General features: G+C 50.9%; 22 non-coding genes and 60 pseudogenes across 22 annotated transcripts; all 82 read left to right on the forward strand.

Annotated features, from left to right (window-relative positions):
* The first annotated feature begins 43 nt into the window (after positions 1 to 43).
* LOC139837065 (5S ribosomal RNA) lies at positions 44 to 159 on the forward strand (annotated as a pseudogene).
* A 185-nt stretch (positions 160 to 344) lies between these two features.
* Positions 345 to 461, forward strand: LOC139836985 (5S ribosomal RNA; annotated as a pseudogene).
* A 186-nt stretch (positions 462 to 647) lies between these two features.
* LOC139836885 (5S ribosomal RNA) lies at positions 648 to 765 on the forward strand. The gene has a single exon (XR_011753606.1). It is a non-coding gene; the product is annotated as a 5S ribosomal RNA (ribosomal RNA).
* A 186-nt stretch (positions 766 to 951) lies between these two features.
* LOC139837029 (5S ribosomal RNA) lies at positions 952 to 1069 on the forward strand (annotated as a pseudogene).
* A 183-nt stretch (positions 1070 to 1252) lies between these two features.
* On the forward strand, positions 1253 to 1370 carry LOC139837011 (5S ribosomal RNA; annotated as a pseudogene).
* A 186-nt stretch (positions 1371 to 1556) lies between these two features.
* On the forward strand, positions 1557 to 1673 carry LOC139837113 (5S ribosomal RNA; annotated as a pseudogene).
* A 186-nt stretch (positions 1674 to 1859) lies between these two features.
* Positions 1860 to 1975, forward strand: LOC139837066 (5S ribosomal RNA; annotated as a pseudogene).
* Positions 1976 to 2161: 186 nt separating this feature from the next.
* LOC139837046 (5S ribosomal RNA) lies at positions 2162 to 2276 on the forward strand (annotated as a pseudogene).
* Positions 2277 to 2463: 187 nt separating this feature from the next.
* On the forward strand, positions 2464 to 2581 carry LOC139837041 (5S ribosomal RNA; annotated as a pseudogene).
* Positions 2582 to 2766: 185 nt separating this feature from the next.
* Positions 2767 to 2883, forward strand: LOC139837114 (5S ribosomal RNA; annotated as a pseudogene).
* Positions 2884 to 3069: 186 nt separating this feature from the next.
* LOC139837071 (5S ribosomal RNA) lies at positions 3070 to 3183 on the forward strand (annotated as a pseudogene).
* A 187-nt stretch (positions 3184 to 3370) lies between these two features.
* On the forward strand, positions 3371 to 3486 carry LOC139836968 (5S ribosomal RNA; annotated as a pseudogene).
* A 185-nt stretch (positions 3487 to 3671) lies between these two features.
* On the forward strand, positions 3672 to 3788 carry LOC139837115 (5S ribosomal RNA; annotated as a pseudogene).
* Positions 3789 to 3973: 185 nt separating this feature from the next.
* On the forward strand, positions 3974 to 4091 carry LOC139836833 (5S ribosomal RNA). Its single transcript, XR_011753549.1, has one exon. It is a non-coding gene; the product is annotated as a 5S ribosomal RNA (ribosomal RNA).
* A 185-nt stretch (positions 4092 to 4276) lies between these two features.
* LOC139837092 (5S ribosomal RNA) lies at positions 4277 to 4391 on the forward strand (annotated as a pseudogene).
* A 186-nt stretch (positions 4392 to 4577) lies between these two features.
* On the forward strand, positions 4578 to 4694 carry LOC139837133 (5S ribosomal RNA; annotated as a pseudogene).
* Positions 4695 to 4878: 184 nt separating this feature from the next.
* LOC139837042 (5S ribosomal RNA) lies at positions 4879 to 4996 on the forward strand (annotated as a pseudogene).
* Positions 4997 to 5182: 186 nt separating this feature from the next.
* LOC139837125 (5S ribosomal RNA) lies at positions 5183 to 5300 on the forward strand (annotated as a pseudogene).
* Positions 5301 to 5486: 186 nt separating this feature from the next.
* LOC139837093 (5S ribosomal RNA) lies at positions 5487 to 5601 on the forward strand (annotated as a pseudogene).
* Positions 5602 to 5786: 185 nt separating this feature from the next.
* On the forward strand, positions 5787 to 5905 carry LOC139837019 (5S ribosomal RNA; annotated as a pseudogene).
* Positions 5906 to 6093: 188 nt separating this feature from the next.
* Positions 6094 to 6211, forward strand: LOC139836999 (5S ribosomal RNA; annotated as a pseudogene).
* Positions 6212 to 6398: 187 nt separating this feature from the next.
* On the forward strand, positions 6399 to 6516 carry LOC139837006 (5S ribosomal RNA; annotated as a pseudogene).
* A 188-nt stretch (positions 6517 to 6704) lies between these two features.
* On the forward strand, positions 6705 to 6821 carry LOC139837080 (5S ribosomal RNA; annotated as a pseudogene).
* A 188-nt stretch (positions 6822 to 7009) lies between these two features.
* On the forward strand, positions 7010 to 7126 carry LOC139837116 (5S ribosomal RNA; annotated as a pseudogene).
* Positions 7127 to 7312: 186 nt separating this feature from the next.
* Positions 7313 to 7431, forward strand: LOC139837020 (5S ribosomal RNA; annotated as a pseudogene).
* Positions 7432 to 7617: 186 nt separating this feature from the next.
* Positions 7618 to 7735, forward strand: LOC139837012 (5S ribosomal RNA; annotated as a pseudogene).
* A 186-nt stretch (positions 7736 to 7921) lies between these two features.
* LOC139837137 (5S ribosomal RNA) lies at positions 7922 to 8039 on the forward strand (annotated as a pseudogene).
* Positions 8040 to 8223: 184 nt separating this feature from the next.
* LOC139836834 (5S ribosomal RNA) lies at positions 8224 to 8341 on the forward strand. The gene has a single exon (XR_011753550.1). It is a non-coding gene; the product is annotated as a 5S ribosomal RNA (ribosomal RNA).
* A 188-nt stretch (positions 8342 to 8529) lies between these two features.
* LOC139837126 (5S ribosomal RNA) lies at positions 8530 to 8648 on the forward strand (annotated as a pseudogene).
* Positions 8649 to 8834: 186 nt separating this feature from the next.
* LOC139837043 (5S ribosomal RNA) lies at positions 8835 to 8952 on the forward strand (annotated as a pseudogene).
* Positions 8953 to 9138: 186 nt separating this feature from the next.
* LOC139837117 (5S ribosomal RNA) lies at positions 9139 to 9255 on the forward strand (annotated as a pseudogene).
* A 186-nt stretch (positions 9256 to 9441) lies between these two features.
* On the forward strand, positions 9442 to 9560 carry LOC139837021 (5S ribosomal RNA; annotated as a pseudogene).
* A 186-nt stretch (positions 9561 to 9746) lies between these two features.
* On the forward strand, positions 9747 to 9862 carry LOC139836824 (5S ribosomal RNA). Its single transcript, XR_011753540.1, has one exon. It is a non-coding gene; the product is annotated as a 5S ribosomal RNA (ribosomal RNA).
* Positions 9863 to 10048: 186 nt separating this feature from the next.
* Positions 10049 to 10164, forward strand: LOC139836920 (5S ribosomal RNA). The gene has a single exon (XR_011753642.1). It is a non-coding gene; the product is annotated as a 5S ribosomal RNA (ribosomal RNA).
* Positions 10165 to 10349: 185 nt separating this feature from the next.
* Positions 10350 to 10468, forward strand: LOC139836934 (5S ribosomal RNA). The gene has a single exon (XR_011753656.1). It is a non-coding gene; the product is annotated as a 5S ribosomal RNA (ribosomal RNA).
* Positions 10469 to 10652: 184 nt separating this feature from the next.
* Positions 10653 to 10769, forward strand: LOC139836994 (5S ribosomal RNA; annotated as a pseudogene).
* A 188-nt stretch (positions 10770 to 10957) lies between these two features.
* On the forward strand, positions 10958 to 11073 carry LOC139837067 (5S ribosomal RNA; annotated as a pseudogene).
* A 186-nt stretch (positions 11074 to 11259) lies between these two features.
* Positions 11260 to 11378, forward strand: LOC139837032 (5S ribosomal RNA; annotated as a pseudogene).
* A 186-nt stretch (positions 11379 to 11564) lies between these two features.
* Positions 11565 to 11680, forward strand: LOC139837045 (5S ribosomal RNA; annotated as a pseudogene).
* Positions 11681 to 11867: 187 nt separating this feature from the next.
* Positions 11868 to 11986, forward strand: LOC139837053 (5S ribosomal RNA; annotated as a pseudogene).
* Positions 11987 to 12171: 185 nt separating this feature from the next.
* Positions 12172 to 12288, forward strand: LOC139837107 (5S ribosomal RNA; annotated as a pseudogene).
* Positions 12289 to 12475: 187 nt separating this feature from the next.
* On the forward strand, positions 12476 to 12592 carry LOC127325483 (5S ribosomal RNA; annotated as a pseudogene).
* Positions 12593 to 12779: 187 nt separating this feature from the next.
* On the forward strand, positions 12780 to 12896 carry LOC127325458 (5S ribosomal RNA; annotated as a pseudogene).
* Positions 12897 to 13082: 186 nt separating this feature from the next.
* Positions 13083 to 13199, forward strand: LOC127325395 (5S ribosomal RNA). The gene has a single exon (XR_007867087.2). It is a non-coding gene; the product is annotated as a 5S ribosomal RNA (ribosomal RNA).
* A 187-nt stretch (positions 13200 to 13386) lies between these two features.
* On the forward strand, positions 13387 to 13502 carry LOC127325471 (5S ribosomal RNA). The gene has a single exon (XR_007867161.2). It is a non-coding gene; the product is annotated as a 5S ribosomal RNA (ribosomal RNA).
* A 185-nt stretch (positions 13503 to 13687) lies between these two features.
* Positions 13688 to 13804, forward strand: LOC127325434 (5S ribosomal RNA; annotated as a pseudogene).
* A 185-nt stretch (positions 13805 to 13989) lies between these two features.
* Positions 13990 to 14108, forward strand: LOC127325388 (5S ribosomal RNA; annotated as a pseudogene).
* Positions 14109 to 14296: 188 nt separating this feature from the next.
* Positions 14297 to 14413, forward strand: LOC127325399 (5S ribosomal RNA). Its single transcript, XR_007867091.2, has one exon. It is a non-coding gene; the product is annotated as a 5S ribosomal RNA (ribosomal RNA).
* Positions 14414 to 14600: 187 nt separating this feature from the next.
* On the forward strand, positions 14601 to 14717 carry LOC127325370 (5S ribosomal RNA). Its single transcript, XR_007867065.2, has one exon. It is a non-coding gene; the product is annotated as a 5S ribosomal RNA (ribosomal RNA).
* Positions 14718 to 14904: 187 nt separating this feature from the next.
* On the forward strand, positions 14905 to 15020 carry LOC127325312 (5S ribosomal RNA). The gene has a single exon (XR_007866997.2). It is a non-coding gene; the product is annotated as a 5S ribosomal RNA (ribosomal RNA).
* A 185-nt stretch (positions 15021 to 15205) lies between these two features.
* On the forward strand, positions 15206 to 15322 carry LOC139837118 (5S ribosomal RNA; annotated as a pseudogene).
* Positions 15323 to 15510: 188 nt separating this feature from the next.
* LOC127325460 (5S ribosomal RNA) lies at positions 15511 to 15625 on the forward strand (annotated as a pseudogene).
* Positions 15626 to 15811: 186 nt separating this feature from the next.
* On the forward strand, positions 15812 to 15932 carry LOC127325484 (5S ribosomal RNA; annotated as a pseudogene).
* A 187-nt stretch (positions 15933 to 16119) lies between these two features.
* On the forward strand, positions 16120 to 16236 carry LOC127325423 (5S ribosomal RNA; annotated as a pseudogene).
* Positions 16237 to 16423: 187 nt separating this feature from the next.
* Positions 16424 to 16541, forward strand: LOC127325259 (5S ribosomal RNA). Its single transcript, XR_007866940.2, has one exon. It is a non-coding gene; the product is annotated as a 5S ribosomal RNA (ribosomal RNA).
* A 185-nt stretch (positions 16542 to 16726) lies between these two features.
* Positions 16727 to 16843, forward strand: LOC127325410 (5S ribosomal RNA). Its single transcript, XR_007867102.2, has one exon. It is a non-coding gene; the product is annotated as a 5S ribosomal RNA (ribosomal RNA).
* Positions 16844 to 17028: 185 nt separating this feature from the next.
* On the forward strand, positions 17029 to 17147 carry LOC127325450 (5S ribosomal RNA; annotated as a pseudogene).
* A 188-nt stretch (positions 17148 to 17335) lies between these two features.
* LOC127325359 (5S ribosomal RNA) lies at positions 17336 to 17453 on the forward strand (annotated as a pseudogene).
* Positions 17454 to 17641: 188 nt separating this feature from the next.
* LOC127325290 (5S ribosomal RNA) lies at positions 17642 to 17758 on the forward strand (annotated as a pseudogene).
* Positions 17759 to 17943: 185 nt separating this feature from the next.
* On the forward strand, positions 17944 to 18061 carry LOC127325313 (5S ribosomal RNA; annotated as a pseudogene).
* A 185-nt stretch (positions 18062 to 18246) lies between these two features.
* LOC127325406 (5S ribosomal RNA) lies at positions 18247 to 18364 on the forward strand. Its single transcript, XR_007867098.2, has one exon. It is a non-coding gene; the product is annotated as a 5S ribosomal RNA (ribosomal RNA).
* A 185-nt stretch (positions 18365 to 18549) lies between these two features.
* On the forward strand, positions 18550 to 18667 carry LOC127325402 (5S ribosomal RNA; annotated as a pseudogene).
* Positions 18668 to 18853: 186 nt separating this feature from the next.
* On the forward strand, positions 18854 to 18970 carry LOC127325242 (5S ribosomal RNA; annotated as a pseudogene).
* Positions 18971 to 19158: 188 nt separating this feature from the next.
* LOC127325225 (5S ribosomal RNA) lies at positions 19159 to 19275 on the forward strand (annotated as a pseudogene).
* Positions 19276 to 19460: 185 nt separating this feature from the next.
* Positions 19461 to 19577, forward strand: LOC127325291 (5S ribosomal RNA; annotated as a pseudogene).
* A 188-nt stretch (positions 19578 to 19765) lies between these two features.
* Positions 19766 to 19882, forward strand: LOC127325396 (5S ribosomal RNA; annotated as a pseudogene).
* Positions 19883 to 20070: 188 nt separating this feature from the next.
* On the forward strand, positions 20071 to 20187 carry LOC127325333 (5S ribosomal RNA; annotated as a pseudogene).
* A 188-nt stretch (positions 20188 to 20375) lies between these two features.
* LOC127325243 (5S ribosomal RNA) lies at positions 20376 to 20494 on the forward strand. The gene has a single exon (XR_007866924.2). It is a non-coding gene; the product is annotated as a 5S ribosomal RNA (ribosomal RNA).
* Positions 20495 to 20679: 185 nt separating this feature from the next.
* On the forward strand, positions 20680 to 20795 carry LOC127325228 (5S ribosomal RNA). The gene has a single exon (XR_007866909.2). It is a non-coding gene; the product is annotated as a 5S ribosomal RNA (ribosomal RNA).
* A 188-nt stretch (positions 20796 to 20983) lies between these two features.
* LOC127325392 (5S ribosomal RNA) lies at positions 20984 to 21102 on the forward strand (annotated as a pseudogene).
* Positions 21103 to 21288: 186 nt separating this feature from the next.
* On the forward strand, positions 21289 to 21406 carry LOC127325363 (5S ribosomal RNA; annotated as a pseudogene).
* A 186-nt stretch (positions 21407 to 21592) lies between these two features.
* On the forward strand, positions 21593 to 21707 carry LOC127325466 (5S ribosomal RNA; annotated as a pseudogene).
* A 186-nt stretch (positions 21708 to 21893) lies between these two features.
* Positions 21894 to 22011, forward strand: LOC127325431 (5S ribosomal RNA; annotated as a pseudogene).
* Positions 22012 to 22195: 184 nt separating this feature from the next.
* Positions 22196 to 22312, forward strand: LOC127325452 (5S ribosomal RNA). The gene has a single exon (XR_007867143.2). It is a non-coding gene; the product is annotated as a 5S ribosomal RNA (ribosomal RNA).
* Positions 22313 to 22500: 188 nt separating this feature from the next.
* On the forward strand, positions 22501 to 22617 carry LOC127325449 (5S ribosomal RNA; annotated as a pseudogene).
* A 186-nt stretch (positions 22618 to 22803) lies between these two features.
* LOC127325314 (5S ribosomal RNA) lies at positions 22804 to 22922 on the forward strand. The gene has a single exon (XR_007867000.2). It is a non-coding gene; the product is annotated as a 5S ribosomal RNA (ribosomal RNA).
* Positions 22923 to 23107: 185 nt separating this feature from the next.
* LOC127325467 (5S ribosomal RNA) lies at positions 23108 to 23224 on the forward strand. The gene has a single exon (XR_007867157.2). It is a non-coding gene; the product is annotated as a 5S ribosomal RNA (ribosomal RNA).
* Positions 23225 to 23411: 187 nt separating this feature from the next.
* LOC127325437 (5S ribosomal RNA) lies at positions 23412 to 23527 on the forward strand. Its single transcript, XR_007867129.2, has one exon. It is a non-coding gene; the product is annotated as a 5S ribosomal RNA (ribosomal RNA).
* Positions 23528 to 23713: 186 nt separating this feature from the next.
* On the forward strand, positions 23714 to 23832 carry LOC127325459 (5S ribosomal RNA; annotated as a pseudogene).
* Positions 23833 to 24018: 186 nt separating this feature from the next.
* LOC127325425 (5S ribosomal RNA) lies at positions 24019 to 24134 on the forward strand. Its single transcript, XR_007867117.2, has one exon. It is a non-coding gene; the product is annotated as a 5S ribosomal RNA (ribosomal RNA).
* A 186-nt stretch (positions 24135 to 24320) lies between these two features.
* Positions 24321 to 24436, forward strand: LOC127325427 (5S ribosomal RNA). The gene has a single exon (XR_007867119.2). It is a non-coding gene; the product is annotated as a 5S ribosomal RNA (ribosomal RNA).
* Positions 24437 to 24623: 187 nt separating this feature from the next.
* On the forward strand, positions 24624 to 24740 carry LOC127325252 (5S ribosomal RNA; annotated as a pseudogene).
* The last annotated feature ends 40 nt before the right edge of the window (positions 24741 to 24780 follow it).

The following is a 24780-nucleotide window of genomic DNA, read 5'->3' on the forward strand; positions in this document are numbered from 1 at the left end:
GCGGGAGGAGCAAGCATAAGGGAAAATGAGTGCATAACATGTCGGATGCGATCATACCAAGACTAAAGCACCGGATCCCATCGTAACTCCGGTTAAGCGTGCTTGGGCGAGAGTAGTACTAGGATGGGTGACCTCCGGGAAGTCCTCGTGTTGCATCCCTCCTTTTGCGCCACGCGGCGACATTCATGGTGAAGTTAGGACGATATTTTTTTGCGGCACTCGTGCTCGGCTATTGGTGATGGGAAACGGTGGTGCGGATGAAAAAGAGGATGGACATGGTACAAAATAGAGCAGATAAAGAGCGGGAGGAGCAAGCATAAGGGAAAATGAGTGCATAACATGTCGGATGCGATCATACCAAGCACTAAAGCACCGGATCCCATCGTAACTCCGGTTAAGCGTGCTTGGGCGAGAGTAGTACTAGGATGGGTGACCTCCGGGAAGTCCTCGTGTTGCATCCCTCCTTTTGCGTCACGCGGCGACATTCATGGTGAAGTTAGGACGATATTTTTTTGCGTGCACTCGTGCTCGGCTATTGGTGATGGGAAACGGTGGTGCGGATGAAAAAGAGGATGGACATGGTACAAAATAGAGCAGACAAAGAGCGGGAGGAGCAAGCATAAGGGAAAATGAGTGCATAACATGTCGGATGCGATCATACCAGCACTAAAGCACCGGATCCCATCGTAACTCCGGTTAAGCGTGCTTGGGCGAGAGTAGTACTAGGATGGGTGACCTCCCTGGGAAGTCCTCGTGTTGCATCCCTCCTTTTTGCGCCACGCGGCGACATTCATGGTGAAGTTAGGACGATATTTTTTTGCGGCACTCGTGCTCGGCTATTGGTGATGGGAAACGGTGGTGCGGATGAAAAAGAGGATGGACATGGTACAAAATAGAGCAGATAAAGAGCGGGAGGAGCAAGCATAAGGGAAAATGAGTGCATAACATGTCGGATGCGATCATACCAAAGCACTAAAGCACCGGATCCCATCGTAACTCCGGTTAAGCGTGCTTGGGCGAGAGTAGTACTAGGATGGGTGACCTCCGGGAAGTCCTCGTGTTGCATCCTCCTTTTGCGCCACGCGGCGACATTCATGGTGAAGTTAGGACGATATTTTTTAGTGCACTCGTGCTCGGCTATTGGTGATGGGAAACGGTGGTGCGGATGAAAAAGAGGATGGACATGGTACAAAATAGAGCAGACAAAGAGCGGGAGGAGCAAGCATAAGGGAAAATGAGTGCATAACATGTCGGATGCGATCATACCAAAGCACTAAAGCACCGGATCCCATCGTAACTCCGGTTAAGCGTGCTTGGGCGAGAGTAGTACTAGGATGGGTGACCTCCGGGAAGTCCTCGTGTTGCATCCCTCCTTTTGCGCCACGCGGCGACATTCATGGTGAAATTAGGACGATATTTTTTTGCGGGCACTCGTGCTCGGCTATTGGTGATGGGAAACGGTGGTGCGGATGAAAAAGAGGATGGACATGGTACAAAATAGAGCAGACAAAGAGCGGGAGGAGCAAGCATAAGGGAAAATGAGTGCATAACATGACGGATGCGATCATACCAAAGACTAAAGCACCGGATCCCATCGTAACTCCGGTTAAGCGTGCTTGGGCGAGAGTAGTACTAGGATGGGTGACCTCCGGGAAGTCCTCGTGTTGCATCCCTCCTTTTTGCGCCACGCGGCGACATTCATGGTGAAGTTAGGACGATATTTTTTTGCGGCACTCGTGCTCGGCTATTGGTGATGGGAAACGGTGGTGCGGATGAAAAAGAGGATGGACATGGTACAAAATAGAGCAGATAAAGAGCGGGAGGAGCAAGCATAAGGGAAAATGAGTGCATAACATGTCGGATGCGATCATACCAAGACTAAAGCACCGGATCCCATCGTAACTCCGGTTAAGCGTGCTTGGGCGAGAGTAGTACTAGGATGGGTGACCTCCGGGAAGTCCTCGTGTTGCATCCCTCCTTTTGCGCCACGCGGCGACATTCATGGTGAAATTAGGACGATATTTTTTTGCGGGCACTCGTGCTCGGCTATTGGTGATGGGAAACGGTGGTGCGGATGAAAAAGAGGATGGACGTGGTACAAAATAGAGCAGATAAAGAGCGGGAGGAGCAAGCATAAGGGAAAATGAGTGCATAACATGTCGGATGCGATCATACCGCACTAAAGCACCGGATCCCATCGTAACTCCGGTTAAGCGTGCTTGGGCGAGAGTAGTACTAGGATGGGTGACCTCCGGGAAGTCCTCGTGTTGCATCCCTCCTTTTTGCGTCTCGCGGCGACATTCATGGTGAAGTTAGGACGATATTTTTTTGCGGGCACTCGTGCTCGGCTATTGGTGATGGGAAACGGTGGTGCGGATGAAAAAGAGGATGGACATGGTACAAAATAGAGCAGATAAAGAGCGGGAGGAGCAAGCATAAGGGAAAATGAGTGCATAACATGTCGGATGCGATCATACCAAAGACTAAAGCACCGGATCCCATCGTAACTCCGGTTAAGCGTGCTTGGGCGAGAGTAGTACTAGGATGGGTGACCTCCCGGGAAGTCCTCGTGTTGCATCCCTCCTTTTGCGCCACGCGGCGACATTCATGGTGAAGTTAGGACGATATTTTTTTGCGGCACTCGTGCTCGGCTATTGGTGATGGGAAACGGTGGTGCGGATGAAAAAGAGGATGGACATGGTACAAAATAGAGCAGATAAAGAGCGGGAGGAGCAAGCATAAGGGAAAATGAGTGCATAACATGTCGGATGCGATCATACCAAAGACTAAAGCACCGGATCCCATCGTAACTCCGGTTAAGCGTGCTTGGGCGAGAGTAGTACTAGGATGGGTGACCTCCGGGAAGTCCTCGTGTTGCATCCCTCCTTTTGCGCCACGCGGCGACATTCATGGTGAAGTTAGGACGATATTTTTTTGCGGGCACTCGTGCTCGGCTATTGGTGATGGGAAACGGTGGTGCGGATGAAAAAGAGGATGGACATGGTACAAAATAGAGCAGATAAAGAGCGGGAGGAGCAAGCATAAGGGAAAATGAGTGCATAACATGTCGGATGCGATCATACCAGACTAAAGCACCGGATCCCATCGAACTCCGGTTAAGCGTGCTTGGGCGAGAGTAGTACTAGGATGGGTGACCTCCGGGAAGTCCTCGTGTTGCATCCCTCCTTTTTTGCGCCACGCGGCGACATTCATGGTGAAGTTAGGACGATATTTTTTTGCGGCACTCGTGCTCGGCTATTGGTGATGGGAAACGGTGGTGCGGATGAAAAAGAGGATGGACATGGTACAAAATAGAGCAGATAAAGAGCGGGAGGAGCAAGCATAAGGGAAAATGAGTGCATAACATGTCGGATGCGATCATACCAGACTAAAGCACCGGATCCCATCGTAACTCCGGTTAAGCGTGCTTGGGCGAGAGTAGTACTAGGATGGGTGACCTCCTGGGAAGTCCTCGTGTTGCATCCCTCCTTTTGCGCCACGCGGCGACATTCATGGTGAAGTTAGGACGATATTTTTTTGCGGCACTCGTGCTCGGCTATTGGTGATGGGAAACGGTGGTGCGGATGAAAAAGAGGATGGACATGGTACAAAATAGAGCAGATAAAGAGCGGGAGGAGCAAGCATAAGGGAAAATGAGTGCATAACATGTCGGATGCGATCATACCAAAGACTAAAGCACCGGATCCCATCGTAACTCCGGTTAAGCGTGCTTGGGCGAGAGTAGTACTAGGATGGGTGACCTCCGGGAAGTCCTCGTGTTGCATCCCTCCTTTTGCGCCACGCGGCGACATTCATGGTGAAGTTAGGACGATATTTTTTTGCGGCACTCGTGCTCGGCTATTGGTGATGGGAAACGGTGGTGCGGATGAAAAAGAGGATGGACATGGTACAAAATAGAGCAGACAAAGAGCGGGAGGAGCAAGCATAAGGGAAAATGAGTGCATAACATGTCGGATGCGATCATACCAGCACTAAAGCACCGGATCCCATCGTAACTCCGGGTTAAGCGTGCTTGGGCGAGAGTAGTACTAGGATGGGTGACCTCCCGGGAAGTCCTCGTGTTGCATCCCTCCTTTTGCGCCACGCGGCGACATTCATGGTGAAGTTAGGACGATATTTTTTTGCGGCACTCGTGCTCGGCTATTGGTGATGGGAAACGGTGGTGCGGATGAAAAAGAGGATGGACATGGTACAAAATAGAGCAGATAAAGAGCGGGAGGAGCAAGCATAAGGGAAAATGAGTGCATAACATGTCGGATGCGATCATACCAGACTAAAGCACCGGATCCCATCGTAACTCCGGTTAAGCGTGCTTGGGCGAGAGTAGTACTAGGATGGGTGACCTCCGGGAAGTCCTCGTGTTGCATCCCTCCTTTTGCGCCACGCGGCGACATTCATTGTGTAGTTAGGACGATTTTTTTTTGCGGGCACTCGTGCTCGGCTATTGGTGATGGGAAACGGTGGTGCGGATGAAAAAGAGGATGGACATGGTACAAAATAGAGCAGACAAAGAGCGGGAGGAGCAAGCATAAGGGAAAATGAGTGCATAACATGTCGGATGCGATCATACCAAAGACTAAAGCACCGGATCCCATCGTAACTCCGGTTAAGCGTGCTTGGGCGAGAGTAGTACTAGGATGGGTGACCTCCGGGAAGTCCTCGTGTTGCATCCTCCTTTTGCGCCACGCGGCGACATTCATGGTGAAGTTAGGACGATATTTTTTTGCGGCACTCGTGCTCGGCTATTGGTGATGGGAAACGGTGGTGCGGATGAAAAAGAGGATGGACATGGTACAAAATAGAGCAGACAAAGAGCGGGAGGAGCAAGCATAAGGGAAAATGAGTGCATAACATGTCGGATGCGATCATACCAAAGACTAAAGCACCGGATCCCATCGTAACTCCGGTTAAGCGTGCTTGGGCGAGAGTAGTACTAGGATGGGTGACCTCCCGGGAAGTCCTCGTGTTGCATCCCTCCTTTTGCGCCACGCGGCGACATTCATGTTGAAGTTAGGACGATATTTTTTTGCGGGCACTCGTGCTCGGCTATTGGTGATGGGAAACGGTGGTGCGGATGAAAAAGAGGATGGACATGGTACAAAATAGAGCAGAGAACGAGCGGGAGGAGCAAGCATAAGGGAAAATGAGTGCATAACATGTCGGATGCGATCATACCAAAGACTAAAGCACCGGATCCCATCGTAACTCCGGGTTAAGCGTGCTTGGGCGAGAGTAGTACTAGGATGGGTGACCTCCGGGAAGTCCTCGTGTTGCATCCCTCCTTTTTGCGTCACGCGGCGACATTCATGGTGAAGTTAGGACGATATTTTTTTGCGGCACTCGTGCTCGGCTATTGGTGATGGGAAACGGTGGTGCGGATGAAAAAGAGGATGGACATGGTACAAAATAGAGCAGATAAAGAGCGGGAGGAGCAAGCATAAGGGAAAATGAGTGCATAACATGTCGGATGCGATCATACCAGACTAAAGCACCGGATCCCATCGTAACTCCGGTTAAGCGTGCTTGGGCGAGAGTAGTACTAGGATGGGTGACCTCCGGGAAGTCCTCGTGTTGCATCCCTCCTTTTGCGCCACGCGGCGACATTCATGGTGAAGTTAGGACGATATTTTTTTGCGGCACTCGTGCTCGGCTATTGGTGATGGGAAACGGTGGTGCGGATGAAAAAGAGGATGGACATGGTACAAAATAGAGCAGATAAAGAGCGGGAGGAGCAAGCATAAGGGAAAATGAGTGCATAACATGTCGGATGCGATCATACCAAAGCACTAAAGCACCGGATCCCATCGTAACTCCGGGTTAAGCGTGCTTGGGCGAGAGTAGTACTAGGATGGGTGACCTCCGGGAAGTCCTCGTGTTGCATCCCTCCTTTTTTGCGCCACGCGGCGACATTCATGGTGAAGTTAGGACGATATTTTTTTGCGGGCACTCGTGCTCGGCTATTGGTGATGGGAAACGGTGGTGCGGATGAAAAAGAGGATGGACATGGTACAAAATAGAGCAGATAAAGAGCGGGAGGAGCAAGCATAAGGGAAAATGAGTGCATAACATGTCGGATGCGATCATACCAAAGACTAAAGCACCGGATCCCATCGTAACTCCGGTTAAGCGTGCTTGGGCGAGAGTAGTACTAGGATGGGTGACCTCCTGGGAAGTCCTCGTGTTGCATCCCTCCTTTTTGCGTCACGCGGCGACATTCATGGTGAAGTTAGGACGATATTTTTTTGCGGGCACTCGTGCTCGGCTATTGGTGATGGGAAACGGTGGTGCGGATGAAAAAGAGGATGGACATGGTACAAAATAGAGCAGATAAAGAGCGGGAGGAGCAAGCATAAGGGAAAATGAGTGCATAACATGTCGGATGCGATCATACCAAAGACTAAAGCACCGGATCCCATCGTAACTCCGGTTAAGCGTACTTGGGCGAGAGTAGTACTAGGATGGGTGACCTCCTGGGAAGTCCTCGTGTTGCATCCCTCCTTTTTTGCGTCACGCGGCGACATTCATGGTGAAGTTAGGACGATATTTTTTTGCGGGCACTCGTGCTCGGCTATTGGTGATGGGAAACGGTGGTGCGGATGAAAAAGAGGATGGACATGGTACAAAATAGAGCAGACAAAGAGCGGGAGGAGCAAGCATAAGGGAAAATGAGTGCATAACATGTCGGATGCGATCATAACATCACTAAAGCACCGGATCCCATCGTAACTCCGGTTAAGCGTGCTTGGGCGAGAGTAGTACTAGGATGGGTGACCCCCTGGGACGTCCTCGTGTTGCATCCCGCCATGTCTGCCACACGCGGACACAGTCCCGGTGTAGTTAGGACGATATGTTTTTGCGGGCACTCGTGCTCGGCTATTGGTGATGGGAAACGGTGGTGCGGATGAAAAAGAGGATGGACATGGTACAAAATAGAGCAGATAAAGAGCGGGAGGAGCAAGCATAAGGGAAAATGAGTGCATAACATGTCGGATGCGATCATACCAAAGACTAAAGCACCGGATCCCATCGTAACTCCGGTTAAGCGTGCTTGGGCGAGAGTAGTACTAGGATGGGTGACCTCCGGGAAGTCCTCGTGTTGCATCCCTCCTTTTGCGCCACGCGGCGACATTCATGGTGAAGTTAGGACGATATTTTTTTGCGGGCACTCGTGCTCGGCTATTGGTGATGGGAAACGGTGGTGCGGATGAAAAAGAGGATGGACATGGTACAAAATAGAGCAGAAAAAGATCGTGAGGAGCAAGCATAAGGGAAAATGAGTGCATAACATGTCGGATGCGATCATACCAAAGCACTAAAGCACCGGATCCCATCGTAACTCCGGGTTAAGCGTGCTTGGGCGAGAGTAGTACTAGGATGGGTGACCTCCGGGAAGTCCTCGTGTTGCATCCCTCCTTTTGCGCCACGCGGCGACATTCATGGTGAAGTTAGGACGATATTTTTTTGCGGGCACTCGTGCTCGGCTATTGGTGATGGGAAACGGTGGTGCGGATGAAAAAGAGGATGGACATGGTACAAAATAGAGCAGATAAAGAGCGGGAGGAGCAAGCATAAGGGAAAATGAGTGCATAACATGTCGGATGCGATCATACCAAAGCACTAAAGCACCGGATCCCATCGTAACTCCGGTTAAGCGTGCTTGGGCGAGAGTAGTACTAGGATGGGTGACCTCCGGGAAGTCCTCGTGTTGCATCCCTCCTTTTGCGTTAAGCGGCGACATTCATGGTGAAGTTAGGACGATATTTTTTTGCGGGCACTCGTGCTCGGCTATTGGTGATGGGAAACGGTGGTGCGGATGAAAAAGAGGATGGACATGGTACAAAATAGAGCAGATAAAGAGCGGGAGGAGCAAGCATAAGGGAAAATGAGTGCATAACATGTCGGATGCGATCATACCAAAGACTAAAGCACCGGATCCCATCGTAACTCCGGGTTAAGCGTGCTTGGGCGAGAGTAGTACTAGGATGGGTGACCTCCGGGAAGTCCTCGTGTTGCATCCTCCTTTTGCGCCACGCGGCGACATTCATGGTGAAGTTAGGACGATATTTTTTTGCGGCACTCGTGCTCGGCTATTGGTGATGGGAAACGGTGGTGCGGATGAAAAAGAGGATGGACATGGTACAAAATAGAGCAGATAAAGAGCGGGAGGAGCAAGCATAAGGGAAAATGAGTGCATAACATGTCGGATGCGATCATACCAGCACTAAAGCACCGGATCCCATCGTAACTCCGGGTTAAGCGTGCTTGGGCGAGAGTAGTACTAGGATGGGTGACCTCCCGGGAAGTCCTCGTGTTGCATCCCTCCTTTTTTGCGCCACGCGGCGACATTCATGGTGAAGTTAGGACGATATTTTTTTGCGGGCACTCGTGCTCGGCTATTGGTGATGGGAAACGGTGGTGCGGATGAAAAAGAGGATGGACATGGTACAAAATAGAGCAGACAAAGAGCGGGAGGAGCAAGCATAAGGGAAAATGAGTGCATAACATGTCGGATGCGATCATACCAAAGACTAAAGCACCGGATCCCATCGTAACTCCGGTTAAGCGTGCTTGGGCGAGAGTAGTACTAGGATGGGTGACCTCCTCGGGAAGTCCTCGTGTTGCATCCCTCCTTTTTGCGCCACGCGGCGACATTCATGGTGAAGTTAGGACGATATTTTTTTGCGGCACTCGTGCTCGGCTATTGGTGATGGGAAACGGTGGTGCGGATGAAAAAGAGGATGGACATGGTACAAAATAGAGCAGATAAAGAGCGGGAGGAGCAAGCATAAGGGAAAATGAGTGCATAACATGTCGGATGCGATCATACCAAAGACTAAAGCACCGGATCCCATCGTAACTCCGGTTAAGCGTGCTTGGGCGAGAGTAGTACTAGGATGGGTGACCTCCCGGGAAGTCCTCGTGTTGCATCCCTCCTTTTGCGCCACGCGGCGACATTCATGGTGAAGTTAGGATGATATTTTTTTGCGGGCACTCGTGCTCGGCAATTGGTGATGGGAAACGGTGGTGCGGATGAAAAAGAGGATGGACATGGTACAAAATAGAGCAGAGAAAGAGCGGGAGGAGCAAGCATAAGGGAAAATGAGTGCATAACATGTCGGATGCGATCATACCAAAGACTAAAGCACCGGATCCCATCGTAACTCCGGTTAAGCGTGCTTGGGCGAGAGTAGTACTAGGATGGGTGACCTCCGGGAAGTCCTCGTGTTGCATCCCTCCTTTTGCGCCACGCGGCGACATTCATGGTGAAGTTAGGACGATATTTTTTTGCGGGCACTCGTGCTCGGCTATTGTTGATGGGAAACGGTGGTGCGGATGAAAAAGAGGATGGACATGGTACAAAATAGAGCAGATAAAGAGCGGGAGGAGCAAGCATAAGGGAAAATGAGTGCATAACATGTCGGATGCGATCATACCAAAGCACTAAAGCACCGGATCCCATCGTAACTCCGGGTTAAGCGTGCTTGGGCGAGAGTAGTACTAGGATGGGTGACCTCCGGGAAGTCCTCGTGTTGCATCCCTCCTTTTGCGCCACGCGGCGACATTCATGGTGAAGTTAGGACGATATTTTTTTGCGGGCACTCGTGCTCGGCTATTGGTGATGGGAAACGGTGGTGCGGATGAAAAAGAGGATGGACATGGTACAAAATAGAGCAGACAAAGAGCGGGAGGAGCAAGCATAAGGGAAAATGAGTGCATAACATGTCGGATGCGATCATACCAGAACTAAAGCACCGGATCCCATCGAACTCCGGTTAAGCGTGCTTGGGCGAGAGTAGTACTAGGATGGGTGACCTCCTGGGAAGTCCTCGTGTTGCATCCCTCCTTTTGCGCCACGCGGCGACATTCATGGTGAAGTTAGGACGATATTTTTTTGCGGGCACTCGTGCTCGGCTATTGGTGATGGGAAACGGTGGTGCGGATGAAAAAGAGGATGGACATGGTACAAAATAGAGCAGATAAAGAGCGGGAGGAGCAAGCATAAGGGAAAATGAGTGCATAACATGTCGGATGCGATCATACCAGCACTAAAGCACCGGATCCCATCGTAACTCCGGTTAAGCGTGCTTGGGCGAGAGTAGTACTAGGATGGGTGACCTCCGGGAAGTCCTCGTGTTGCATCCTCCTTTTGCGCCACGCGGCGACATTCATGGTGAAGTTAGGACGATATTTTTTTGCGGGCACTCGTGCTCGGCTATTGGTGATGGGAAACGGTGGTGCGGATGAAAAAGAGGATGGACATGGTACAAAATAGAGCAGATAAAGAGCGGGAGGAGCAAGCATAAGGGAAAATGAGTGCATAACATGTCGGATGCGATCATACCAAAGCACTAAAGCACCGGATCCCATCGTAACTCCGGTTAAGCGTGCTTGGGCGAGAGTAGTACTAGGATGGGTGACCTCCCGGGAAGTCCTCGTGTTGCATCCTCCTTTTGCGCCACGCGGCGACATTCATGGTGAAGTTAGGACGATATTTTTTTGCGGCACTCGTGCTCGGCTATTGGTGATGGGAAACGTTGGTGCGGACGAAAAAGAGGATGGACATGGTACAAAATAGAGCAGACAAAGAGCGGGAGGAGCAAGCATAAGGGAAAATGAGTGCATAACATGTCGGATGCGATCATACCAGACTAAAGCACCGGATCCCATCGTAACTCCGGGTTAAGCGTGCTTGGGCGAGAGTAGTACTAGGATGGGTGACCTCCCGGGAAGTCCTCGTGTTGCATCCCTCCTTTTTTGCGCCACGCGGCGACATTCATGGTGAAGTTAGGACGATATTTTTTTGCGGGCACTCGTGCTCGGCTATTGGTGATGGGAAACGGTGGTGCGGATGAAAAAGAGGATGGACATGGTACAAAATAGAGCAGACAAAGAGCGGGAGGAGCAAGCATAAGGGAAAATGTGTGCATAACATGTCGGATGCGATCATACCAAGACTAAAGCACCGGATCCCATCGTAACTCCGGTTAAGCGTGCTTGGGCGAGAGTAGTACTAGGATGGGTGACCTCCGGGAAGTCCTCGTGTTGCATCCCTCCTTTTGCGCCACGCGGCGACATTCATGGTGAAGTTAGGACGATATTTTTTTGCGGGCACTCGTGCTCGGCTATTGGTGATGGGAAACGGTGGTGCGGATGAAAAAGAGGATGGACATGGTACAAAATAGAGCAGATAAAGAGCGGGAGGAGCAAGCATAAGGGAAAATGAGTGCATAACATGTCGGATGCGATCATACCAAAGCACTAAAGCACCGGATCCCATCGTAACTCCGGGTTAAGCGTGCTTGGGCGAGAGTAGTACTAGGATGGGTGACCTCCGGGAAGTCCTCGTGTTGCATCCTCCTTTTTTGCGTCACGCGGCGACATTCATGGTGAAGTTAGGACGATATTTTTTTGCGGCACTCGTGCTCGGCTATTGGTGATGGGAAACAGTGGTGCGGATGAAAAAGAGGATGGACATGGTACAAAATAGAGCAGATAAAGAGCGGGAGGAGCAAGCATAAGGGAAAATGAGTGCATAACATGTCGGATGCGATCATACCAGCACTAAAGCACTGGATCCCATCGTAACTCCGGTTAAGCGTGCTTGGGCGAGAGTAGTACAAGGCTGGGTGACCTCCGGGAAGTCCTCGTGTTGCATCCCTCCTTTTTGCGCCACGCGGCGACATTCATGGTGAAGTTAGGACGATATTTTTTTGCGGGCACTCGTGCTCGGCTATTGGTGATGGGAAACGGTGGTGCGGATGAAAAAGAGGATGGACATGGTACAAAATAGAGCAGACAAAGAGCGGGAGGAGCAAGCATAAGGGAAAATGAGTGCATAACATGTCGGATGCGATCATACCAAAGACTAAAGCACCGGATCCCATCGTAACTCCGGGTTAAGCGTGCTTGGGCGAGAGTAGTACTAGGATGGGTGACCTCCCGGGAAGTCCTCGTGTTGCATCCCTCCTTTTGCGCCACGCGGCGACATTCATGGTGAAGTTAGGACGATATTTTTTTGCGGCACTCGTGCTCGGCTATTGGTGATGGGAAACGGTGGTGCGGATGAAAAAGAGGATGGACATGGTACAAAATAGAGCAGATAAAGAGCGGGAGGAGCAAGCATAAGGGAAAATGAGTGCATAACATGTCGGATGCGATCATACCAAGACTAAAGCACCGGATCCCATCGTAACTCCGGTTAAGCGTGCTTGGGCGAGAGTAGCACTAGGCTGGGTGCCCTCCCGGGAAGTCCTCGTGTTGCATCCCTCCTTTTTTGCGTCACGCGGCGTAATTCATGGTGAAGTTAGTACGATATTTTTTTGCGGGACTCGTGCTCGGCTATTGGTGATGGGAAACGGTGGTGCGGATGAAAAAGAGGATGGACATGGTACAAAATAGAGCAGACAAAGAGCGGGAGGAGCAAGCATAAGGGAAAATGAGTGCATAACATGTCGGATGCGATCATACCAAAGACTAAAGCACCGGATCCCATCGTAACTCCGGTTAAGCGTGCTTGGGCGAGAGTAGTACTAGGATGGGTGACCTCCGGGAAGTCCTCGTGTTGCATCCCTCCTTTTTTGCGCCACGCGGCGACATTCATGGTGAAGTTAGGACGATATTTTTTTGCGGCACTCGTGCTCGGCTATTGGTGATGGGAAACGGTGGTGCGGATGAAAAAGAGGATGGACATGGTACAAAATAGAGCAGATAAAGAGCGGGAGGAGCAAGCATAAGGGAAAATGAGTGCATAACATGTCGGATGCGATCATACCAAAGACTAAAGCACCGGATCCCATCGTAACTCCGGTTAAGCGTGCTTGGGCGAGAGTAGTACTAGGATGGGTGACCTCCGGGAAGTCCTCGTGTTGCATCCCTCCTTTTGCGCCACGCGGCGACATTCATGGTGAAGTTAGGACGATATTTTTTTGCGGGCACTCGTGCTCGGCTATTGGTGATTGGAAACGGTGGTGCGGATGAAAAAGAGGATGGACATGGTACAAAATAGAGCAGAGAAAGAGCGGGAGGAGCAAGCATAAGGGAAAATGAGTGCATAACATGTCGGATGCGATCATACCAAGACTAAAGCACCGGATCCCATCGTAACTCCGGTTAAGCGTGCTTGGGCGAGAGTAGTACTAGGATGGGTGACCTCCCGGGAAGTCCTCGTGTTGCATCCCTCCTTTTTTGCGTCACGCGGCGACATTCATGGTGAAGTTAGGACGATATTTTTTTGCGGCACTCGTGCTCGGCTATTGGTGATGGGAAACGGTGGTGCGGATGAAAAAGAGGATGGACATGGTACAAAATAGAGCAGACAAAGAGCGGGAGGAGCAAGCATAAGGGAAAATGAGTGCATAACATGTCGGATGCGATCATACCAGCACTAAAGCACCGGATCCCATCGTAACTCCGGTTAAGCGTGCTTGGGCGAGAGTAGTACTAGGATGGGTGACCTCCGGGAAGTCCTCGTGTTGCATCCCTCCTTTTGCGCCACGCGGCGACATTCATGGTGAAGTTAGGACGATATTTTTTTGCGGCACTCGTGCTCGGCTATTGGTGATGGGAAACGGTGGTGCGGATGAAAAAGAGGATGGACATGGTACAAAATAGAGCAGATAAAGAGCGGGAGGAGCAAGCATAAGGGAAAATGAGTGCATAACATGTCGGATGCGATCATACCAAAGACTAAAGCACCGGATCCCATCGTAACTCCGGTTAAGCGTGCTTGGGCGAGAGTAGTACTAGGATGGGTGACCTCCGGGAAGTCCTCGTGTTGCATCCCTCCTTTTGCGCCACGCGGCGACATTCATGGTGAAGTTAGGACGATATTTTTTGGCGGCACTCGTGCTCGGCTATTGGTGATGGGAAACGGTGGTGCGGATGAAAAAGAGGATGGACATGGTACAAAATAGAGCAGACAAAGAGCGGGAGGAGCAAGCATAAGGGAAAATAAGTGCATAACACGTCGGATGCGATCATACCAAAGCACTAAAGCACCGGATCCCATCGTAACTCCGGGTTAAGCGTGCTTGGGCGAGAGTAGTACTAGGATGGGTGACCTCCGGGAAGTCCTCGTGTTGCATCCCTCCTTTTTTGCGCCACGCGGCGACATTCAGGGTGACGTTAGGACGATATTTTTTTGCGGGCACTCGTGCTCGGCTATTGGTGATGGGAAACGGTGGTGCGGATGAAAAAGAGGATGGACATGGTACAAAATAGAGCAGACAAAGAGCGGGAGGAGCAAGCATAAGGGAAAATGAGTGCATAACATGTCGGATGCGATCATACCAAAGCACTAAAGCACCGGATCCCATCGAACTCCGGTTAAGCGTGCTTGGGCGAGAGTAGTACTAGGATGGGTGACCTCCGGGAAGTCCTCGTGTTGCATCCCTCCTTTTTGCGCCACGCGGCGACATTCATGGTGAAGTTAGGACGATATTTTTTTGCGGGCACTCGTGCTCGGCTATTGGTGATGGGAAACGGTGGTGCGGATGAAAAAGAGGATGGACATGGTACAAAATAGAGCAGAAAAAGAGCGGGAGGAGCAAGCATAAGGGAAAATGAGTGCATAACATGTCGGATACGATCATACCAGCACTAAAGCACCGGATCCCATCGTAACTCCGGTTAAGCGTGCTTGGGCGAGAGTAGTACTAGGATGGGTGACCTCCCGGGAAGTCCTCGTGTTGCATCCCTCCTTTTGCGTCACGCGGCGACATTCATGGTGAAGTTAGGACGATATTTTTTTATGCGGCACTCGTGCTCGGCTATTGGTGATGGGAAACGGTGGTGCGGATGAAAAAGAGGATGGACATGGTACAAAATAGAGCAGATATAGAGCGGGAGGAGCAAGCATAAGGGAAAATGAGTGCATAACATGTCGGATGCGATCATACCAGCACTAAAGCACCGGATCCCATCGTAACTCCGGTTAAGCGTGCTTGGGCGAGAGTAGTACTAGGATGGGTGACCTCCGGGAAGTCCTCGTGTTGCATCCCTCCTTTTGCGCCACGCGGCGACATTCATGGTGAAGTTAGGACGATATTTTTTTGCGGCACTCGTGCTCGGCTATTGGTGATGGGAAACGGTGGTGCGGATGAAAAAGAGGATGGACATGGTACAAATTAGAGCAGATAAAGAGCGGGAGGAGCAAGCATAAGGGAAAATGAGTGCATAACATGTCGGATGCGATCATACCAAAGACTAAAGCACCGGATCCCATCGTAACTCCGGTTAAGCGTGCTTGGGCGAGAGTAGTACTAGGATGGGTGACCTCCGGGAAGTCCTCGTGTTGCATCCCTCCTTTTTTGCGCCACGCGGCGACATTCATGGTGAAGTTAGGACGATATTTTTTTGCGGGCACTCGTGCTCGGCTATTGGTGATGGGAAACGGTGGTGCGGATGAAAAAGAGGATGGACATGGTACAAAATAGAGCAGATAAAGAGCGGGAGGAGCAAGCATAAGGGAAAATGAGTGCATAACATGTCGGATGCGATCATACCAGACTAAAGCACCGGATCCCATCGTAACTCCGGTTAAGCGTGCTTGGGCGAGAGTAGTACTAGGATGGGTGACCTCCGGGAAGTCCTCGTGTTGCATCCCTCCTTTTGCGCCACGCGGCGACATTCATGGTGAAGTTAGGACGATATTTTTTTGCGGGCACTCGTGCTCGGCTATTGGTGATGGGAAACGGTGGTGCGGATGAAAAAGAGGATGGACATGGTACAAAATAGAGCAGATAAAGAGCGTGAGGAGCAAGCAAAAGGGAAAAAGAGTGCATAACATGTCTGTTGCGATCATACCAAAGCACTAAAGCACCGGATCCCATCGTAACTCCGGGTTAAGCGTGCTTGGGCGAGAGTAGTACTAGGATGGGTGACCTCCTCGGGAAGTCCTCGTGTTGCATCCCTCCTTTTTGCGCCACGCGGCGACATTCATGGTGAAGTTAGGACGATATTTTTTTGCGGGCACTCGTGCTCGGCTATTGGTGATGGGAAACGGTGGTGCGGATGAAAAAGAGGATGGACATGGTACAAAATAGAGCAGATAAAGAGCAGGAGGAGCAAGCATAAGGAAAAATGAGTGCATAACATGTCGGATGCGATCATACCAAAGACTAAAGCACCGGATCCCATCGTAACTCCGGTTAAGCGTGCTTGGGCGAGAGTAGTACTAGGATGGGTGACCTCCGGGAAGTCCTCGTGTTGCATCCTCCTTTTTTGCGCGACGTGGCGACATTCATGGTGAAGTTAGGACGATATTTTTTTGCGGGCACTCGTGCTCGGCTATTGGTGATGGGAAACGGTGGTGCGGATGAAAAAGAGGATGGACATGGTACAAAATAGAGCAGATAAAGAGCGGGAGGAGCAAGCATAAGGGAAAATGAGTGCATAACATGTCGGATGCGATCATACCAAGACTAAAGCACCGGATCCCATCGTAACTCCGGGTTAAGCGTGCTTGGGCGAGAGTAGTACTAGGATGGGTGACCTCCTGGGAAGTCCTCGTGTTGCATCCTCCTTTTGCGTCACGCGGCGACATTCATGGTGAAGTTAGGACGATATTTTTTTGCGGGCACTCGTGCTCGGCTATTGGTGATGGGAAACGGTGGTGCGGATGAAAAAGAGGATGGACATGGTACAAAATAGAGCAGATAAAGAGCGGGAGGAGCAAGCATAAGGGAAAATGAGTGCATAACATGTCGGATGCGATCATACCAGCACTAAAGCACCGGATCCCATCGTAACTCCGGGTTAAGCGTGCTTGGGCGAGAGTAGTACTAGGATGGGTGACCTCCGGGAAGTCCTCGTGTTGCATCCTCCTTTTGCGCCACGCGGCGACATTCATGGTGAAGTTAGGACGATATTTTTTTGCGGGCACTCGTGCTCGGCTATTGGTGATGGGAAACGGTGGTGCGGATGAAAAAGAGGATGGACATGGTACAAAATAGAGCAGACAAAGAGCGGGAGGAGCAAGCATAAGGGAAAATGAGTGCATAACATGTCGGATGCGATCATACCAAAGCACTAAAGCACCGGATCCCATCGTAACTCCGGTTAAGCGTGCTTGGGCGAGAGTAGTACTAGGATGGGTGACCTCCAGGGAAGTCCTCGTGTTGAATCCCACCATTTTGGCTCCACGAGGCGCCATTCATGGAGATGATTCGACGATATTTTTTTGCGGGCACTCGTGCTCGGCTATTGGTGATGGGAAACGGTGGTGCGGATGAAAAAGAGGATGGACATGGTACAAAATAGAGCAGATAAAGAGCGGGAGGAGCAAGCATAAGGGAAAATGAGTGCATAACATGTCGGATGCGATCATACCAAAGACTAAAGCACCGGATCCCATCGTAACTCCGGTTAAGCGTGCTTGCGCGAGAGTAGTACTAGGATGGGTGACCTCCCGGGAAGTACTCGTGTTGCATCCCTCAAATTTTGCGTCACGCGGCGACATTCATGGTGAAGTTAGGACGATATTTTTTTGCGGGCACTCGTGCTCGGCTTTTGGTGATGGGAAACGGTGGTGCGGATGAAAAAGAGGATGGACATGGTACAAAATAGAGCAGATAAAGAGCGGGAGGAGCAAGCATAAGGGAAAATGAGTGCATAACATGTCGGATGCGATCATACCAAAGACTAAAGCACCGGATCCCATCGTAACTCCGGTTAAGCGTGCTTGGGCGAGAGTAGTACTAGGATGGGTGACCTCCGGGAAGTCCTCGTGTTGCATCCCTCCTTTTGCGCCACGCGACGACATTCATGGTGAAGTTAGGACGATATTTTTTTGCGGCACTCGTGCTCGGCTATTGGTGATGGGAAACGGTGGTGCGGATGAAAAAGAGGATGGACATGGTACAAAATAGAGCAGACAAAGAGCGGGAGGAGCAAGCATAAGGGAAAATGAGTGCATAACATGTCGGATGCGATCATACCAAAGACTAAAGCACCGGATCCCATCGTAACTCCGGGTTAAGCGTGCTTGGGCGAGAGTAGTACTAGGATGGGTGACCTCCGGGAAGTCCTCGTGTTGCATCCCTCCTTTTGCGCCACGCGGCGACATTCATGGTGAAGTTAGGACGATATTTTTTTGCGGCACTCGTGCTCGGCTATTGGTGATGGGAAACGGTGGTGCGGATGAAAAAGAGGATGGACATGGTACAAAATAGAGCAGATAAAGAGCGGGAGGAGCAAGCATAAGGGAAAATGAGTGCATAACATGTCGGATGCGATCATACCAAGCACTAAAGCACCGGATCCCATCGTAACTCCGGTTAAGCGTGCTTGGGCGAGAGTAGTACTAGGATGGGTGACCTCCCGGGAAGTCCTCGTGTTGCATCCCTCCTTTTGCGCCACGCGGCGACATTCATGGTGAAGTTAGGACGATATTTTTTTGCGGCACTCGTGCTCGGCTATTGGTGATGGGAAACGGTGGTGCGGATGAAAAAGAGGATGGACATGGTACAAAATAGAGCAGACAAAGAGCGGGAGGAGCAAGCATAAGGGAAAATGAGTGCATAACATGTCGGATGCGATCATACCAAAGCACTAAAGCACCGGATCCCATCGTAACTCCGGTTAAGCGTGCTTGGGCGAGAGTAGTACTAGGATGGGTGACCTCCGGGAAGTCCTCGTGTTGCATCCCTCCTTTTGCGCCACGCGGCGACATTCATGGTGAAGTTAGGACGATATTTTTTTGCGGGCACTCGTGCTCGGCTATTGGTGATGGGAAACGGTGGTGCGGATGAAAAAGAGGATGGACATGGTACAAAATAGAGCAGATAAAGAGCGGGAGGAGCAAGCATAAGGGAAAATGAGTGCATAACATGTCGGATGCGATCATACCAAAGACTAAAGCACCGGATCCCATCGTAACTCCGGTTAAGCGTGCTTGGGCGAGAGTAGTACTAGGATGGGTGACCTCCGGGAAGTCCTCGTGTTGCATCCCTCCTTTTTTGCGCCACGCGGCGACATTCATGGTGAAGTTAGGACGATATTTTTTTGCGGGCACTCGTGCTCGGCTATTGGTGATGGGAAACGGTGGTGCGGATGAAAAAGAGGATGGACATGGTACAAAATAGAGCAGACAAAGAGCGGGAGGAGCAAGCATAAGGGAAAATGAGTGCATAACATGTCGGATGCGATCATACCAAAGACTAAAGCACCGGATCCCATCGTAACTCCGGTTAAGCGTGCTTGGGCGAGAGTAGTACTAGGATGGGTGACCTCCGGGAAGTCCTCGTGTTGCATCCCTCCTTTTGCGCCACGCGGCGACATTCATGGTGAAGTTAGGACGATATTTTTTTGCGGCACTCGTGCTCGGCTATTGGTGATGGGAAACGGTGGTGCTGATGAAAAAGTGGATGGACATGGTACAAAATAGAGCAGATAAAGAGCGGGAGGAGCAAGCATAAGGGAAAATGAGTGCATAACATGTCGGATGCGATCATACCAGACTAAAGCACCGGATCCCATCGTAACTCCGGGTTAAGCGTGCTTGGGCGAGAGTAGTACTAGGATGGGTGACCTCCCGGGAACTCCGCGGGTGGCATCCCTCCTTATTGGTGTCACGCGGCGACATTCATGGTGAAGTTAGGACGATATTTTTTTGCGGGCACTCGTGCTCGGCTATTGGTGATGGGAAACGGTGGTGCGGATGAAAAAGAGGATGGACATGGTACAAAATAGAGCAGACAAAGAGCGGGAGGAGCAAGCATAAGGGAAAATGAGTGCATAACATGTCGGATGCGATCATACCAGCACTAAAGCACCGGATCCCATCGTAACTCCGGTTAAGCGTGCTTGGGCGAGAGTAGTACTAGGATGGGTGACCCCCCGGCAAGCCCTCGTGCTGCATCCCACCTTTAGTGCGACACGCGGCGACAAACATGGTGAAGTTAGGACTATTTAATTGAGCCCGCACTCGTGCTCGGCTATTGGTGATGGGAAACGGTGGCGCGGATGAAAAAGTGGATGGACATGGTACAAAATAGAGCAGACAAAGAGCGGGAGGAGCAAGCATAAGGGAAAATGAGTGCATAACATGTCGGATGCGATCATACCAAGACTAAAGCACCGGATCCCATCGTAACTCCGGTTAAGCGTGCTCGGGCGCGAGTACTTCTAGGATGGGTGACCTCCGGGGAATTCCCCCTGTTGCCTCCCCCCTTTCGCGCGTCACGCGGCGACATTCATGGTGAAGTTAGGACGATATTTTTTTGCGGGCACTCGTGCTCGGCTATTGGTGATGGGAAACGGTGGTGCGGATGAAAAAGAGGATGGACATGGTACAAAATAGAGCAGACAAAGAGCGGGAGGAGCAAGCATAAGGGAAAATGAGTGCATAACATGTCGGATGCGATCATACCAGCACTAAAGCACCGGATCCCATCAGAACTCCGAAGTTAAGCGTGCTTGGGCGAGAGTAGTACTAGGATGGGTGACCTCCTGGGAAGTCCTCGTGTTGCATCCCTCCTTTTTTGTACGCGGCGACATTCATGGTGAAGTTAGGACGATATTTTTTTGCGGGCACTCGTGCTCGGCTATTGGTGATGGGAAACGGTGGTGCGGATGAAAAAGAGGATGGACATGGTACAAAATAGAGCAGATAAAGAGCGGGAGGAGCAAGCATAAGGGAAAATGAGTGCATAACATGTCGGATGCGATCATACCAGCACTAAAGCACCGGATCCCATCGTAACTCCGGTTAAGCGTGCTTGGGCGAGAGTAGTACTAGGATGGGTGACCTCCGGGAAGTCCTCGTGGTGCATCCCTCCCGTTGACCGCCACCCGGCGACATTCATGGTGAAGTTAGGACGATATTTTTTTGCGGGCACTCGTGCTCGGCTATTGGTGATGGGAAACGGTGGTGCGGATGAAAAAGAGGATGGACATGGTACAAAATAGAGCAGACAAAGAGCGGGAGGAGCAAGCATAAGGGAAAATGAGTGCATAACATGTCGGATGCGATCATACCAAAGCACTAAAGCACCGGATCCCATCGTAACTCCGGGTTAAGCGTGCTTGGGCGAGAGTAGTACTAGGATGGGTGACCTCCGGGAAGTCCTCGTGTTGCATCCCTCCTTTTGCGTCACGCGGCGACATTCATGGTGAAGTTAGGACGATATTTTTTTGCGGGCACTCGTGCTCGGCTATTGGTGATGGGAAACGGTGGTGCGGATGAAAAAGAGGATGGACATGGTACAAAATAGAGCAGATAAAGAGCGGGAGGAGCAAGCATAAGGGAAAATGAGTGCATAACATGTCGGATGCGATCATACCAAAGACTAAAGCACCGGATCCCATCGTAACTCCGGGTTAAGCGTGCTTGGGCGAGAGTAGTACTAGGATGGGTGACCTCCGGGAAGTCCTCGTGTTGCATCCCTCCTTTTGCGCCACGCGGCGACATTCATGGTGAAGTTAGGACGATATTTTTTTGCGGGCACTCGTGCTCGGCTATTGGTGATGGGAAACGGTGGTGCGGATGAAAAAGAGGATGGACATGGTACAAAATAGAGCAGATAAAGAGCGGGAGGAGCAAGCATAAGGGAAAATGAGTGCATAACATGTCGGATGCGATCATACCAGACTAAAGCACCGGATCCCATCGTAACTCCGGTTAAGCGTGCTTGGGCGAGAGTAGTACTAGGATGGGTGACCTCCGGGAAGTCCTCGTGTTGCATCCCTCCTTTTGCGCCACGCGGCGACATTCATGGTGAAGTTAGGACGATATTTTTTTGCGGGCACTCGTGCTCGGCTATTGGTGATGGGAAACGGTGGTGCGGATGAAAAAGAGGATGGACATGGTACAAAATAGAGCAGATAAAGAGCGGGAGGAGCAAGCATAAGGGAAAATGAGTGCATAACATGTCGGATGCGATCATACCAAAGCACTAAAGCACCGGATCCCATCGTAACTCCGGTTAAGCGTGCTTGGGCGAGAGTAGTACTAGGATGGGTGACCTCCGGGAAGTCCCCGTGTTGCATCCCTCCTTTTGCGTCACGCGGCGACATTCATGGTGAAGTTAGGACGATATTTTTTTGCGCACTCGTGCTCGGCTATTGGTGATGGGAAACGGTGGTGCGGATGAAAAAGAGGATGGACATGGTACAAAATAGAGCAGATAAAGAGCGGGAGGAGCAAGCATAAGGGAAAATGAGTGCATAACATGTCGGATGCGATCATACCAGCACTAAAGCACCGGATCCCATCGTAACTCCGGTTAAGCGTGCTTGGGCGAGAGTAGTACTAGGATGGGTGACCTCCAGGGAAGTCCTCGTGTTGCATCCCTCATAATTAGCGTAACGCGTCGACATACATGGTGAAGTTAGGACGATATTTTTTTGCGGGCACTCGTGCTCGGCTATTGGTGATGGGAAACGGTGGTGCGGATGAAAAAGAGGATGGACATGGTACAAAATAGAGCAGATAAAGAGCGGGAGGAGCAAGCATAAGGGAAAATGAGTGCATAACATGTCGGATGCGATCATACCAAAGACTAAAGCACCGGATCCCATCGTAACTCCGGTTAAGCGTGCTTGGGCGAGAGTAGTACTAGGATGGGTGACCTCCGGGAAGTCCTCGTGTTGCATCCCTCCTTTTGCGCCACGCGGCGACATTCATGGTGAAGTTAGGACGATATGTTTTTGCGGGCACTCGCGCTCGGCTATTGGTGATGGGAAACGGTGGTGCGGATGAAAAAGAGGATGGACATGGTACAAAATAGAGCAGATAAAGAGCGGGAGGAGCAAGCATAAGGGAAAATGAGTGCATATCATGTCGGATGCGATCATACCAAAGCACTAAAGCACCGGATCCCATCGTAACTCCGGTTAAGCGTGCTTGGGCGAGAGTAGTACTAGGATGGGTGACCTCCCGGGAAGTCCTCGTGTTGCATCCCTCCTTTTGCGCCACGCGGCGACATTCATGGTGAAGTTAGGACGATATTTTTTTGCGGCACTCGTGCTCGGCTATTGGTGATGGGAAACGGTGGTGCGGATGAAAAAGAGGATGGACATGGTACAAAATAGAGCAGACAAAGAGCGGGAGGAGCAAGCATAAGGGAAAATGAGTGCATAACATGTCGGATGCGATCATACCAGCACTAAAGCACCGGATCCCATCGTAACTCCGGGTTAAGCGTGCTTGGGCGAGAGTAGTACTAGGATGGGTGACCTCCGGGAAGTCCTCGTGTTGCATCCCTCCTTTTTTGCGCCACGCGGCGACATTCATGGTGAAGTTAGGACGATATTTTTTTGCGGCACTCGTGCTCGGCTATTGGTGATGGGAAACTGTGGTGCGGATGAAAAAGAGGATGGACATGGTACAAAATAGAGCAGATAAAGAGCGGGAGGAGCAAGCATAAGGGAAAATGAGTGCATAACATGTCGGATGCGATCATACCAGCACTAAAGCACCGGATCACATCGTAACTCCGGTTAAGCGTGCTTGGGCGAGAGTAGTACTAGGATGGGTGACCTCCGGGAAGTCCTCGTGTTGCATCCCTCCTTTTGCGCCACGCGGCGACATTCATGGTGAAGTTAGGACGATATTTTTTTGCGGGCACTCGTGCTCGGCTATTGGTGATGGGAAACGGTGGTGCGGATGAAAAAGAGGATGGACATGGTACAAAATAGAGCAGACAAAGAGCGGGAGGAGCAAGCATAAGGGAAAATGAGTGCATAACATGTCGGATGCGATCATACCAAAGCACTAAAGCACCGGATCCCATCGTAACTCCGGTTAAGCGTGCTTGGGCGAGAGTAGTACTAGGATGGGTGACCTCCTGGGAAGTCCTGATGTTGCATCCCTCCTTTTTGCGTCACGCGGCGACATTCATGGTGAAGTTAGGACGATATTTTTTGCGGGCACTCGTGCTCGGCTATTGGTGATGGGAAACGGTGGTGCGGATGAAAAAGAGGATGGACATGGTACAAAATAGAGCAGACAAAGAGCGGGAGGAGCAAGCATAAGGGAAAATGAGTGCATAACATGTCGGATGCGATCATACCAGCACTAAAGCACCGGATCCCATCGTAACTCCGGTTAAGCGTGCTTGGGCGAGAGTAGTACTAGGATGGGTGACCTCCGGGAAGTCCTCGTGTTGCATCCCTCCTTTTGCGCCACGCGGCGACATTCATGGTGAAGTTAGGACGATATTTTTTTGCGGGCACTCGTGCTCGGCTATTGGTGATGGGAAACAGTGGTGCGGATGAAAAAGAGGATGGACATGGTACAAAATAGAGCAGATAAAGAGCAGGAGGAGCAAGCATAAGGAAAAATGAGTGCATAACATGTCGGATGCGATCATACCAGCACTAAAGCACCGGATCCCATCGTAACTCCGGTTAAGCGTGCTTGGGCGAGAGTAGTACTAGGATGGGTGACCTCCGGGAAGTCCTCGTGTTGCATCCCTCCTTTTTGCGTCACGCGGCGACATTCATGGTGAAGTTAGGACGATATTTTTTTGCGGGCACTCGTGCTCGGCTATTGGTGATGGGAAACAGTGGTGCGGATGAAAAAGAGGATGGACATGGTACAAAATAGAGCAGATAAAGAGCGGGAGGAGCAAGCATAAGGGAAAATGAGTGCATAACATGTCGGATGCGATCATACCAAAGACTAAAGCACCGGATCCCATCGTAACTCCGGTTAAGCGTGCTTGGGCGAGAGTAGTACTAGGATGGGTGACCTCCGGGAAGTCCTCGTGTTGCATCCCTCCTTTTGCGCCACGCGGCGACATTCATGGTGAAGTTAGG

Source organism: Lolium perenne, chromosome 2 (genome assembly GCF_019359855.2).
Source record: "Lolium perenne isolate Kyuss_39 chromosome 2, Kyuss_2.0, whole genome shotgun sequence".
Lineage (NCBI taxonomy): Eukaryota > Viridiplantae > Streptophyta > Magnoliopsida > Poales > Poaceae > Lolium > Lolium perenne.